The sequence below is a fragment of the Bos javanicus genome, chromosome 4 (assembly GCF_032452875.1).
Source record: "Bos javanicus breed banteng chromosome 4, ARS-OSU_banteng_1.0, whole genome shotgun sequence".
NCBI classification, from domain to species: Eukaryota; Metazoa; Chordata; class Mammalia; order Artiodactyla; family Bovidae; genus Bos; species Bos javanicus.
The window spans coordinates 47012286-47024607 of record NC_083871.1 but is presented as its reverse complement, the minus strand read 5'-3'; the positions used below and the strand labels follow the sequence as shown (position 1 = coordinate 47024607).

General features: G+C 39.4%; 1 protein-coding gene and 1 pseudogene across 11 annotated transcripts in view; both read left to right on the top strand.

Moving 5' to 3' along the window:
- The window catches only part of SRPK2 (SRSF protein kinase 2), a 247745-nt gene that overhangs the window by 68794 nt on the left and 166629 nt on the right, over positions 1 to 12322 (top strand). The window lies entirely within an intron of this gene.
- Positions 2994 to 12314, top strand: LOC133246726 (PRELI domain containing protein 3B-like; annotated as a pseudogene).

Sequence of the window (12322 nt, the reverse complement as noted above, 5' to 3'; positions counted from 1 at the left end):
CGCCCCCACCATTTGGCTCAGTCCTTCTAGTCAAATAGCCCCGGGGAAGAAGACTTCCCTGACCTCTTGGACTATTTCTCTTGCAGACTCAGGAGTCTTTTCTCACTGCTTCATGCCCTCTACCTGCTCTGTTATTGCACTGACCACAGTGTTCATGGCATTATGTCTGTGTGCTTTTCCCTTCCACTGAATGAGGACATAGAGTGAGATTCAGTGCTTGTCCCTGTGCCTAGTAGAGTATGTGGTGCAAGGTTGGCACCATGGAACCATGCCTGTCTATTAAATGAATAAATAAGACCTACACTATCACGTGGAGAAGGAAATGGCAACCCACTCCAGTATTCTTCCCTAGAGAATCCTGTGGACAGAGGAGCCTGGTGGGCTGCTGTCCATGGGGTCGCACAGAGTTGGACACGACTGAAGTGACTTAGCATGCATGCATGCATTGGAGAAGGAAATGGCAACCCACTCCAGTGTTCTTGCCTGGAGAATCCCAGGGACAAAGGGGCCTGGTGGGCTGCCGACTGTGGGGTCACAGAGTTGGACATGACTGCAGGGACTTAGCAGCAACTCTATCATGAGGTGAAAAATGGTGCTTGTGGGTTGGATCACACCTGTAGATGTGTTCATGTGCCTGGCAATGCTTGGAAGCTTGAGATATTTCACATAAAAATTCCTTATTTCTGTATTCTGAAAAAATGAGACTTTCTGGCCACCCTGCATCTGCATTCTTTTATGATGGCTGTGCCCTAGACCTAGGTTGTGGTTTGTGCCCCTTTTAGATGGTCTGCCATAGTCCCACCCTGCTCATCTTACAGGAGGCCTGGCTGTCCCCTTAAGACATTTGAGCTTAGAGCTCTGATCTAGTGGATGGATGGATGCTATAGAACCAGATCTCTCTACATCTGTCTCTGGTTGGCCTGTTGGTAGAAGGTAGACAGCAGTTATTTTGAAGTTTTGGTCTTTGGCATGTTTCTTCAGTTTTATATTTCTTTGAGTTGGTTAAGGATACTGCCTAAAACTTTGATACATATATATACAACTAAAACAAAAGTGCTGATGAATTGAATTTCCAAGGACATTAGCAGAATAACTGTGCTAATGACACAAGCTTGAATAAAATGAAGTGTTTCGCTACTGGGAAAGTTTATCATTCTGAAGTTCCTAAATTCCTCTAGAACTTTTGATATGTAATCTGTACACTGCTCTATGGCTTTTTGGTTACACTTTTCTTACATTCAGGAAATATTTATGGATTTGCCTGGAAATATCTTTATGAAATTAGAGATGGAATTTTATTATTTATGTTTGGAATTTTAAGACATTAAGTAAATTGTTTTCTCTGTGACTATGCAAAATTTATGTGCAACTTTTGGGGAGATGTGGTCAATAATTCTCATTTTTTAATATATACTTTTATAGAGCTGTTAAGAAATGCTTCTTTTGTTTTCTAATATTTATTTATTTGGCTGCATTGGGTCTTAATTGTGGCACACGGAATCTTCTTTGCATCATGCGGCATCTTTCTATGTGGCACATGTACCCGCTGGTTGTGGCCTGTAGACTCAGTAGTCTTCCAATTTGCTTTGATTCATGGACCTGACATTCCAGGTTCCTATGCAATATTGCCCTTTATAGCATTGGACCTTGCTTCTATCACCAGTCACATCCACAACTGGGTATTGTTTTTGCTTTGGCTCCATCCTTCCATTCTTTCTGGAGTTATTTCTCCACTGATCTCCAGTAGCATATTGGGCACCTACCGACCCGGGGAGTTCCCTTTTCAGTATCTTATCATTTTGCCTTTTCATACTGTTCATGGGGTTCTCAAGGCAAGAAAACTGAAGTGGTTGGCCGTTCCCTTCTCCAGTGGACCACATTCTGTCAGAACTCTCCACTATAACCCTCCCGTCTTGGGTGGCCCCACAGGGCATGGCTTAGTTTCATTGAGTTAGACAAGGCTGTGGTCCATGTGATCAGATTGGCTAGTTTTCTGTGATTATGGATTCAGTGTGTCTGCCCTCTGATGCCCTCTCACAACACCTACGGTCTTACTTGGGTTTCTCTTACCTTGGTCGTAGGGTATCTTTTCACGGCTGCTCCAGCAAAGCTCAGCTGCTGCTCCTTACCTTGGACGAGGGGTATCTCCTCACGGCCACTCCTCCTGACCTTGAACGTGGAGTAGCTCGTCTCGGCCATCCTGCGCCCACATAGCTACCCCTCCATGGACGTGTGGTACCTCCTCTTGGTCGCCACCCCTGACCTTGGGCAAGGAGTAGCTCCTCTTGGCCGCGCTTCTGCTCGGTCCGTCACAGCCGGATTAGTCAGACGGTTTTCCAGGAGAAACTGTCTTCAAAGAGGATACATTGATGTGATATAATCCTTACTAAGGAATGTAGAAAAAAAAGTATGTCCTTTCCTCCTCCTTGAGAATTCCAGACCCCTATCTCCTCAAGAGCCCCATACCCCTCTCTGCTCCTTGGGAGGAGAGAAGAAGTCCTCCTGGACTTCTTATCAACCTGCCTAGGAATTGACTCTCAAAGTCATCTAGATTTCTGTGTTGCCTCACATTTACTGATATTTATTAAAGACTTCTGCGAGACACTGTGCTGTAGCATTGTACAGGTATGCCTTTGGTATTTATCCTCAAGAAGAGTCTTTTTAATAAAAGTATAATGTAAAAAATGAGATTTAGGGGCTGCCAGTGGCAGAGGGGCTGGGGTGGGCTGCAGTCAATGGGGTCACTAGGAGTCGGACACGACTGCGCGACTTCACTTTATTTTTTCACTTTCATGCATTGGAGAAGGAAATGGCAATCCACTCCAGTGTTCTTGCCTGGAGAATCCCAGGGACGGGCAAGCCTGGTGGGCTGCCGTCTATGGGGTCGCACAGAGTCGGACACGATTGAAGTGACTTAGCAGCAGCAGCAGCAGTGGGGCGGCTGAGGGGCAGGGTTGGGGCAAGAGTGGCCTCTCTGCCTCATTGTGCCCTAATGCCGCCTGGACACTGTGGTGGCTGCTGGCACCATTAAGATCTGGACTTTGGAGCACGTCTTTGACCACCCATGGGAAATCGTTACAACAGCTACAACACAGAAATACCCAAACCCTGTGAACCTGAGTGTGATTTGAGTTGATGTACTAGACAGACACATAGATCCTTCTGAAAAGTTGCATAGCCATGCACTTCTCAGCACAGAGTAGGGATTGCTTTCCATTGTGAAATTTATTATTGGTGCACCAAGAACCAAAACATATGTGCAAGAACATTCTGTAGTGGATGCCATAGAGAAAACAGTGGAACTTAACTCTGCAAATATTTCATTTACAAATAAGGTTTCAGTAGATGAGAGATTTACATACAAACCACATCCTTAAGCTCCAGAAAAAGCTATTTTGATTCAAGAAGCAATAATTACTGTGACAGGAGTCAGTCTTGGCAGTTACCTTGAAGAGCTGATGGCAAGTACGATATTGTCCAATGCTAATAAAGGCCAAGAAGCAATGGAGTGTTTAATACATAAATTAAATGCTGAAATTGAGGAATTGACAACTCTGGCAAGAGGAAGCATATGGACACCAATGGCGGCAGCAGCATTTGTGGAGAAATGATTATGAAAGTTGATATATGACACCTAGTTTCCCAGGTTTCTACAAACTGACAGTGTATTTATTTGTTATTTAAAAAAACACAACTCTATTTTAGGTGGAATTTTTTAAAAAATAAGCTGAAGAAAAGCTATGTGACTTGATCAAAACAAAGATGTGCAGGGATCAGTTGAAATTAGTTTTTTCTGAAATGACTGATTTTGAGGATTCATTATTTATGCTGAAATTTAACAATTTTTGAAAAGTATACTTGGAAATTGGTATTGGCAGATGAAACCTGCATAAGGGAGAATTTTAAAGCTTTTCATGCATTGGAACTCTACCTCACTCTGGACCAATCCCAGGAGTCCCTTCTGCATATGCATGACCGCTGTGCTGGGGTAAACTTGGAGAGCTTACCTGAGGGAACTCACTTTTAAAGGAGAAATTGTATCATTTTAAAAATGCATTAAAAAATAAAATAAAAATATATTAATTGTATAAAATAATTTGTTCTGCTCTGTTGCTGCTGCTGCTAAGTCACTTCAGTCGTGTCCGACTCTGTGTGACCCCATAGGCAGCAGCCACCAGGCTCCCCGTCCCTGGGATTCTCCAAGCAAGAACACTGGAGTGGGTTGCCATTTCCTTCTGCAATGCATGAAAGTGAAAAGTGAAAGGGAAGTCGCTCAGTTGTGTCCGACTCTTTGCGACCCCATGGACTGCAGCCCACCAGGCTCCTCCATCCATGGGATTTTCCAGGCAAAGTACTGGAGTGGGGTGCCATTGCCTTCCAGTGCCAACCCCATAGATGGGGGCTAATGGCCACCAAATTGCCATTGCCTTCTCCTAAACCACCATTAAAAATGACAGTGTTTTAATTTTGTGCTCGAATAACATTTTTGGAGTAAAAATAATCACAAAAGTAATGACTCCAACAAAAGTGAAGAAAAAAAGGTGAGATTTAAATAATATTTTGAAACAACAGAAGAAAAAAAATAGAATTACGCCTATTGGCAAATGTATGGCACTGCCAGTGAGTGCTATAAGCGGGTAGGAAGCTTTTCTCATCTTTTTGTTCTTATTGGTATTTGTAGGAGTCCTAAGTCACCAGCTTCATAGACTTAAGTTCTAAAATAAAGCACTTATTATACATTGGAAACTGATTCTTTATGCTTGGTTTTGATTTATCATTTGTTTATCCTTTTTAAAAGATCATAAAAATTTTTTTTTAACAATAAGACCTTCTTGCATGAAGAAAAGCCTGTTTGTATTCACCATGGCAGATGTAATGACATTTTTACTTCTAAAATTTTCAGTAGTAAGACTACTGTAGCACTAAGACTAATTGCTTCAGTTGATCCCCCTTTTCCCTACTAGGGAAATAATGCTTAACTCTGCCTCCAAGATAGTTCATGATCTCTTTTACATTTTATGGTCCAGCCCTTACACTAAAACCTCCTTTTGAGCTGAGACCCTTTGTTTCCAGGCCATGTCCAGTTGCACCTGCCTGATATTCAAATCTCTTTTTCCAGTAAGCATAGAGGGAAAAGGTTTATGTTCCTTTTTTCAGAGCTAGAATGGTATGATGATTTGATACCTGACCATTAATTTACATTTTGCATTTCTATAATCACATTGTGTTCCAGCATTTCTTTTTTCAGTATCATAACTGTTGATACATCGCCCCCTTTTTAGTATTATTTTCTTTTAAGTAAATGTTCCTGTCATAGTGTTTTAATTTTAATCCTGTGAAATTTCTGACTTTGTTCCTCATTTTCTTAAAAGTTGTTTTCTACTTAAGTTAGAGATGTATACAACATTAAAAATGCATCACAGCTAGAGACATTTGTAAATGAATGTTTTGGTTAAATGCTTTTCCAGCTGAAGGGTGGCATCTTGCCAGCCAGAGGGCGGCCGTTAGCCAGCAGTCTTTCTGCATGACTGTTTCTTTTTTTTTTTCTTTGTTCAGGCAGAGTAGTATCCTGCTTCTTTAAGGGTAGAAAACTCTTGTCCTCTTTTCTCCATGAGATTTTAAATCAATGTTTTTTGCTTGGTTTAAAAGAGTTGACCAGATGATTGTGGTGTGGTCTCCTGAGGTTAAAATTTCTAGCTAAACAGTTTGGTTCTAGCAATATGTCATATGTAATAATAATTATTCATAGTTGTTATGAGTTTCATTAATGTTTTGAAACTTTGGTATTTTTGGTAAATGTATTTGAAGACAGACTGAGAGTACAGAGATAGATGACTTTCTGTGGCCTGATGAAGTCCTTTAAAAGCCTAAAACACTGCCTCTTTTTCTCTCCCTGCAAGCTGAAATCTGTACTGAATTGCAAACTAAAGAAAAGAAATCCGGCACAGTTCTCATCATTGCCTCTGGCTCTTAAAACTAAATAATGTATGGATCTTGGCGAGAAGTATTCTGATTTTTTGGGGGCCCCTCTTTTGTTGGTTCTCAGCATGTTAAATGAACAGAAGAATGGATTAATAAAGCATAAGAATGAGGAAGAGAGCATATTTTATCTGGAAGAATCTTTTTGTTTTTAAATGTTATTTGTCTAATATAAACTGTATATGAATTCCTTTTCATGATCTTTTATATACCGCTGTAGTAATGTAACAGGCAACAGGATTTTTGATAAGTAAATATCCTGTATCTTCTCCAAGCCTTTAGAACCCCAGGGAACAGAGAACTTTATTAAAATAGATACTTGATCCTAAAGCATTTTGAACAATAGTTATTTGTTGCCACAGTGTAGATGCTTCTAGGGTTTAGACTAGAGTGATAGTTTATATTTTTCCTTTAGATCAGGAATCCGTGTTGTAGTTTGATTTTACAATCTTAGTGTCGGAAGGCTTTTAGTTTTTCTTTTAGCAAGGAGGTGTGTGGGTCTAGGTTGAGATCTGTAGGCCTCACATAGCAATTACTTATAGCTACTTGGGGCTAGGGCAGTCCTTAAGTGCCTAGAATGGGTTGCTGTGTGTATCACTGGTCTCCGGATTCCCACAGTCACAATATTGAAAAGGTAGAGCAAATATTTTAGTTTTTCAGTTTGTCAATTTTCTTACCATTAGTCATATTAGGATATTGCCTAATGGGAATGAAGGGTTAATACAAAAGTCTGTCTCAAGTCTTTGAGCAGGACATTTCTGTTTACTTTAGCATGCGTACATGCATATCCTGCCTTATTCCAAGAAAGAATTTAAGGTGGCACTTTCTTGTAGTTTTTATGATCTGAGTAAGTCTTACTTATAAATATGCTTGCCAGTCTCAAGTTGAAATGAATCTGGCTTCCAAATGGTGTGTACTTGTTCCAACAATGCTTCCATTGTACTGTAAAGTCTTCTTACACCTTTAGGGTTTGAATATGTTCTCTTGTCATAAATCTTTATCCTTTGATGTTAGAATCAATTTTTGGCATTGGCTGAAAGTCATTGAGTGCCAAGCCTGGTGAATAACCTGGATAGGCAGTCTGGGTTGTTAAAGCTTTTTGGTTTATTGTTTTTGACTCATGAACTATGAGCCAGAACAGTTTCAGGATGATGAAATGAGTTTCTGAGCCACAGTTAACTCGTTGTTACATCCAGCAGCCTTGAACAATGGGTCTAATTGACTCTTGGTCTTTGTGGGATGCGTCTACATTAGCAGTACCATTGGTATCAAATAAACAAGTTAACATTGTCCTCACTGTGATTTTGATATGAATGTTCTCTTGCATTGGAACTGTAGCAAAGTTTTCCATTGCAGATTTCATGTTTTCAGATTATAGTGAAAACTTTTATCATTAGCTCTAGTTATTTTCTTAAAAATGTCATTTGAAAAAGCTATTTGTGAAAGGTGCAAAATAGAGAACAACTTTTAACTTATAGTATAAATGTTTGAAACAGTCTTCACCAACTTTCTGTATCTTTATTTGCCACTGTCCGCTCACCACCAGCACCCCTCCCCAACTTTTCCTGTGTTCTGATTTTCCTGAGTAATTACCTAATTGGATGAATCAAATTATTACTTTGACAACATTTTATAGAAGATGAAACAGACTTATGGAAGATGTGACTGATTAGTTTGAGGAATCAGAGATACTAATGAGTCAAAATTCAAATCTCAGTTTTCTGATTCTGAATACCTTCCTTAACAATAACTTGAAAATTATGAGTTTTCTCCCTGTATTTCCATATATTTTACTTGTGGATTTAATGCCACACAAAGTTAAATGTTAAACTTTTTCTTAATGAGGTAATTTTAAATTTTATATTGACACGGAGCTAAACATGCATTAATCTCAACTGATTGTGTTTTGGCCTTGAAAATAATTGTTGCATATGAAAAAGTTACATCCCTCCTATGCCTGTGCCTTTGTTGTTTGCCAGAAAGTTATATTTTATAATCATATTTGTGTTTGTATAGAAACATTTGTTTGTAGCGGTGTTAGTCATGATGATGCTATGCAGCTGTAAAAGTCACATTTTAAATTTTACTACATGAAATAGTTATTGTTCTACTATTTTTTCTTATAAATTTGTACATTTAAATTAGACTGAAGCATAAAGTTTACTTGTTAAATACTGTAATTCAAGTATGATGGTATCCTCTTGTGCTTGTGAATTGAAGAAGTGATCATTTTTATTTTGGAAATGTTTTAGAACTGTATAAATATTTGTATGGTAGTCTTAAGTTTGGATTGCAGTAGCTTAGGTCACCTGCCACTGAATTCATTCCCTGGGGAATGTGATATGGACATTCACCTTGACACCTCTGTTGGTGTCAGCTTCATTGGAAACTGTGTGTGTTCAAGACCAGTGGGTCCCCAAATAAAAATTAGAATGCTTGTGGGAAAGGAGTTTCCTGTGACCTGCCACTGCCTGCTGATAAACATGAGTTTAATAGCTGTGCTCCAGGTTCTTATGAGCAACTGTCATGTTAAACTCTGACACACCCAAATGCTCGAAAGCTCAGAGGGAATGTTTATATGAAGGATTGTGTGTTGGATGTGCAGTCCGACCATCCTGTAGTATTCTACATTTTATGACTGTATTAAACTGAGCCATTTTGGTGACCTGCATTCCTGAAAAGCATTGTATCAAAGTGGGTTATGCTTCTTTCCGTATGAAGGGGCCGTTTCATCTCTCCTGGCTCATGATACAATATAATTTCTAATTTTTAAAGTTCCTCTTAAAGGAAAGTAACCACAGTGTACTGATTTTCCTTAACTAGAGATAGGTTAGCTGTCATAATCTTTTAGGTTCTGATTTTTAAAAAATGACAAGGTAAAGGATAATAGTAGAAAGAAAGCATTAAGTTTAGTTAAACTTAATGAAAAAATTATAGAGCATCAGAGTACCAAATCTCATATTTTAAATTTCGGAGGACTGAGACCTAACAAATTTCAGCATCTTTCCCCCAAACTAATGAGGGCTTGGGGTTCAACACAGGTTTCATGACTCCAAGTTCAGTCCTGAGGTTTATTACTGAGATTTTTTGAGTGAAGATGCTTGATACTTAGATTGTGAAAGGAGGAATAAGGACTAGAAGGGAGGGTCGGATGCTGCAGGAGTTGGGAAGAATGACAACTGAAAGTTACCTGTTAATCTGGTATCATTATCAGCAGCTTTTATTGGGTGCCTCCTGTGTCAGGGACCTTGTGTTTCAGTTCTTAGGAACAGAGAGAGGAGGACCTTGCCATCAAGGGTTTGTGCCAAGGGGAGGGAGAAGGAAGATGAACCTTTGCAAACATAAGAAATGATAGATATGGTCAGATGACCTCTCAGGTCTCCTTCACGTGTGTGTGTGTGTGTGTGTGTGTGTGTGTGTGTGTGTGTGTATGTGTTTTAATCTCGTCATGTGGCTTGTGGGATTTTAGTTTCCCAGCCAAGGATTGAACTCAGGCCACAACAATGAAAGTGTCAAGTCCTACCACTGGACTGCCAGGGAATTCCCTTAAAATCTATACTTCTTTTCTCCAGCTGCCAGTCTCTGGACTACTCTTCCAGAGTAGAAACTGTAGAGTGTGTTCTGATGTGTGGAGCATGTGGGATAGGATAGAAGAAAATGATATAGTTTCACTGAAGAAAGTGTTATTTATTCTGCAAATAATAAGTGTAATGGATATAGATGCAGTTTTATCCAGACAGCAGTTGACTTTACAAGATTTATTATTCTTCTCTATTCTTAATATCTGATATTATTTTACCAATATCTTTTTCAAAAAGGTTAATATGAAATTCTTAAAACAGGAGTTTTAGCCATCATGTTATTGTATGGGATCATAATGTATTATGTGGGAAATATGTATTTCCCATATGGAAACATGTATTATCATGTGTTATGTGGGAAATATTTCATTCAAAAAGTTATGTAGATAAAATGCTTTTCCAAATGGGATGAAACCTTTAGTTGAGGGTTGTGGGAAATTTAAACTTTACTTGGAAGAACTGTGCTCTTCCATCCGAACCCAGTAATAAGTTGTAAGAATGGGAAAGTCTGAGACAGTAGTAGCTCCACCTCCATCTGGCCCTGCAGAAGAGGGACATTGGAAGAACAAGGGCCTCCATTCCCAGGATCTGCAAAAGCAGTTGTGTTCTCAGGGCCACCAGTTCTGTTAGTGCAAGAAACAATCCTTTTAGAGACTTGGCATAGGATCCTTAAGTTCCAGTGGGCATTGGGGGAGGAGTCCCCGAGGGCCGGAGTAAGGACTGGGAACGGAGAGCAGATTAGTGTTACTGGTGATGTGCCTTGCCTGATTCTAACTGGGCTGAACAGGGTCTGGGAAGGTGGCAGTTCTAATTTGAACAGGTGCTGTTGCTGGTTCCTTGGTGGTAATGAAAGATCCCTGTGTGATGGAGGGTCAAGTGAAGGCCTCCTGAGGGAGGCAGGCTCTATTGGGTGCCTTTGTCTCCTCTCCTGCCTGTCTTGGGGAGAGTCAGTTGGAGGAGGGGCCAGGGCAACTTCTAAGCTGGGGGTTGTCAGCTTATTCTGAAGGCCTTTTTACTTAATGGTTTCACTTGCTTTCATTGGTGCAGAAACATTATACAGTAGTAGTGATTGGATAAATTTTTGTTGCTTTTTTGTTTAATGAGATTTTTAGCTTTTTAGTTCCCTAAAACATCCTGCCCAAAATGCTAGCATGCAGTGGTGTCTGCTATGAATACAAAGTGGTTAAGAAGAATTCCTCCCCCTACCCCATAGCTATTTCCTGAATAAGCCTTGTTCTTTCAAATCTTTGTATATTGCTTGTGGTATTTCCTCTTCCTAGAATGTTATTCTCTGCCTGGTGAACTATTGCTTAGTATAAATAACATCCCTCCTAGCTGTTAGCTGTTCAGTCCCTTCTCTTGCCATTGTGCATGAACTTATTACTCTTTTTTTAGCCTGCTAACTGTGTACTTTAGTGACTTGATTATGTTGTACTGTCTTGTTTACTGTTACATTCTTCGGCAAAACAGAGGTGTTTAAAGAACAGTTGTCAAAAAAATACTGTCTGTGATAAGTGCCAGAACATCGGATCAAGTAATAAAAAGAAAATAGTAATCAGTACTTAGCTTCACAGTGTGCAAAAAAATTAACTCAAAAGGGATTATAGGCTCAAATGTAAAACTATAGACTATTAGAAAAAACACTAGGTGAAAATCTTTGTGACTTGAATTAGGCAAAAATTTCTTTGATAGGATATCAGAAGCATGATCCATTAAAAAAAAAAGTTGGACTTCCATAAAAGTCTGCTTTTTAAAGAGCCTCTAAAGCTATCAGAAAGAGAAGCTACAAACTGACAGAAGTGAAGTGAAGTCACTCAGTTGTGTCTGACTCTTTGCGACCCCATGGACTGTAGCAGAAAATATTTGCAAATCGCATATCTGACAAAGAACTGTTACCCAGAATATATAAAGAATTTTGCAGACTCGTTTAAAGAATGAGCAAAAGAAAATGCTGACAATTAAAAAATGGACGAAAGATCTAACATTTTCCTAAAGAAGATAATATAGATGAGCCCATAAAAAGATGGTCTGTTTTATCAGTCATCAGGGAATGTAAATTACCATGAGGTACTTCTACACACGTTTGTTATGGTTCAAATACATAGAAACTGTGCCAAGTGCTGGAGAGGATGAGGAACCACTGGACCCCTTCACACATCAGACCATATGACTCACTCCTGGGTTTTACCCAAATGAAGTTAAAACTTATGTTCATACAAAAACATGCACGCAGGTTTTATAGCAGCTTTTCTTGGGTTTTGTTTACAAGTGCCAAAAATGGGAACTATTCAGTTTTCTCTCAACTGGTAAATGGATAAGCCAACTGTGGCACATTCCATGCAATGGAATATTGCTGAGCAATAAAAATAAATGAACTACTAAAAATAAATGAAATTGTTGCAACAAATGGATGGATCTAACATGTATTATGCTAAGTGAAGGAAGCCAGATTCAGAAACACACAGACTGTACAGTTGAATTTGTATTGGAAAGAGCAAGGTGCTGGGAGCTGTGGGTGGGGGGGTTGGATGGCAGGGAGTTTGGGGAGGGGGATTGCTCTGCACCATGAAACTCGAATGTATTTGGTTCGTGGGGCTGCTTACACAATTGTCTGTTTCTCACAGAACATCTGCAGAACTGAACACTTAAGGGTGAATTTTTCTGTATGTAAAATTTGCCTTAATAATGAAAACAGAAGTAATTGTACAGATGATTTAGTAAAGTTTTTGTTGACTCTAATAAAGCTTGATTAAACTTTGCAG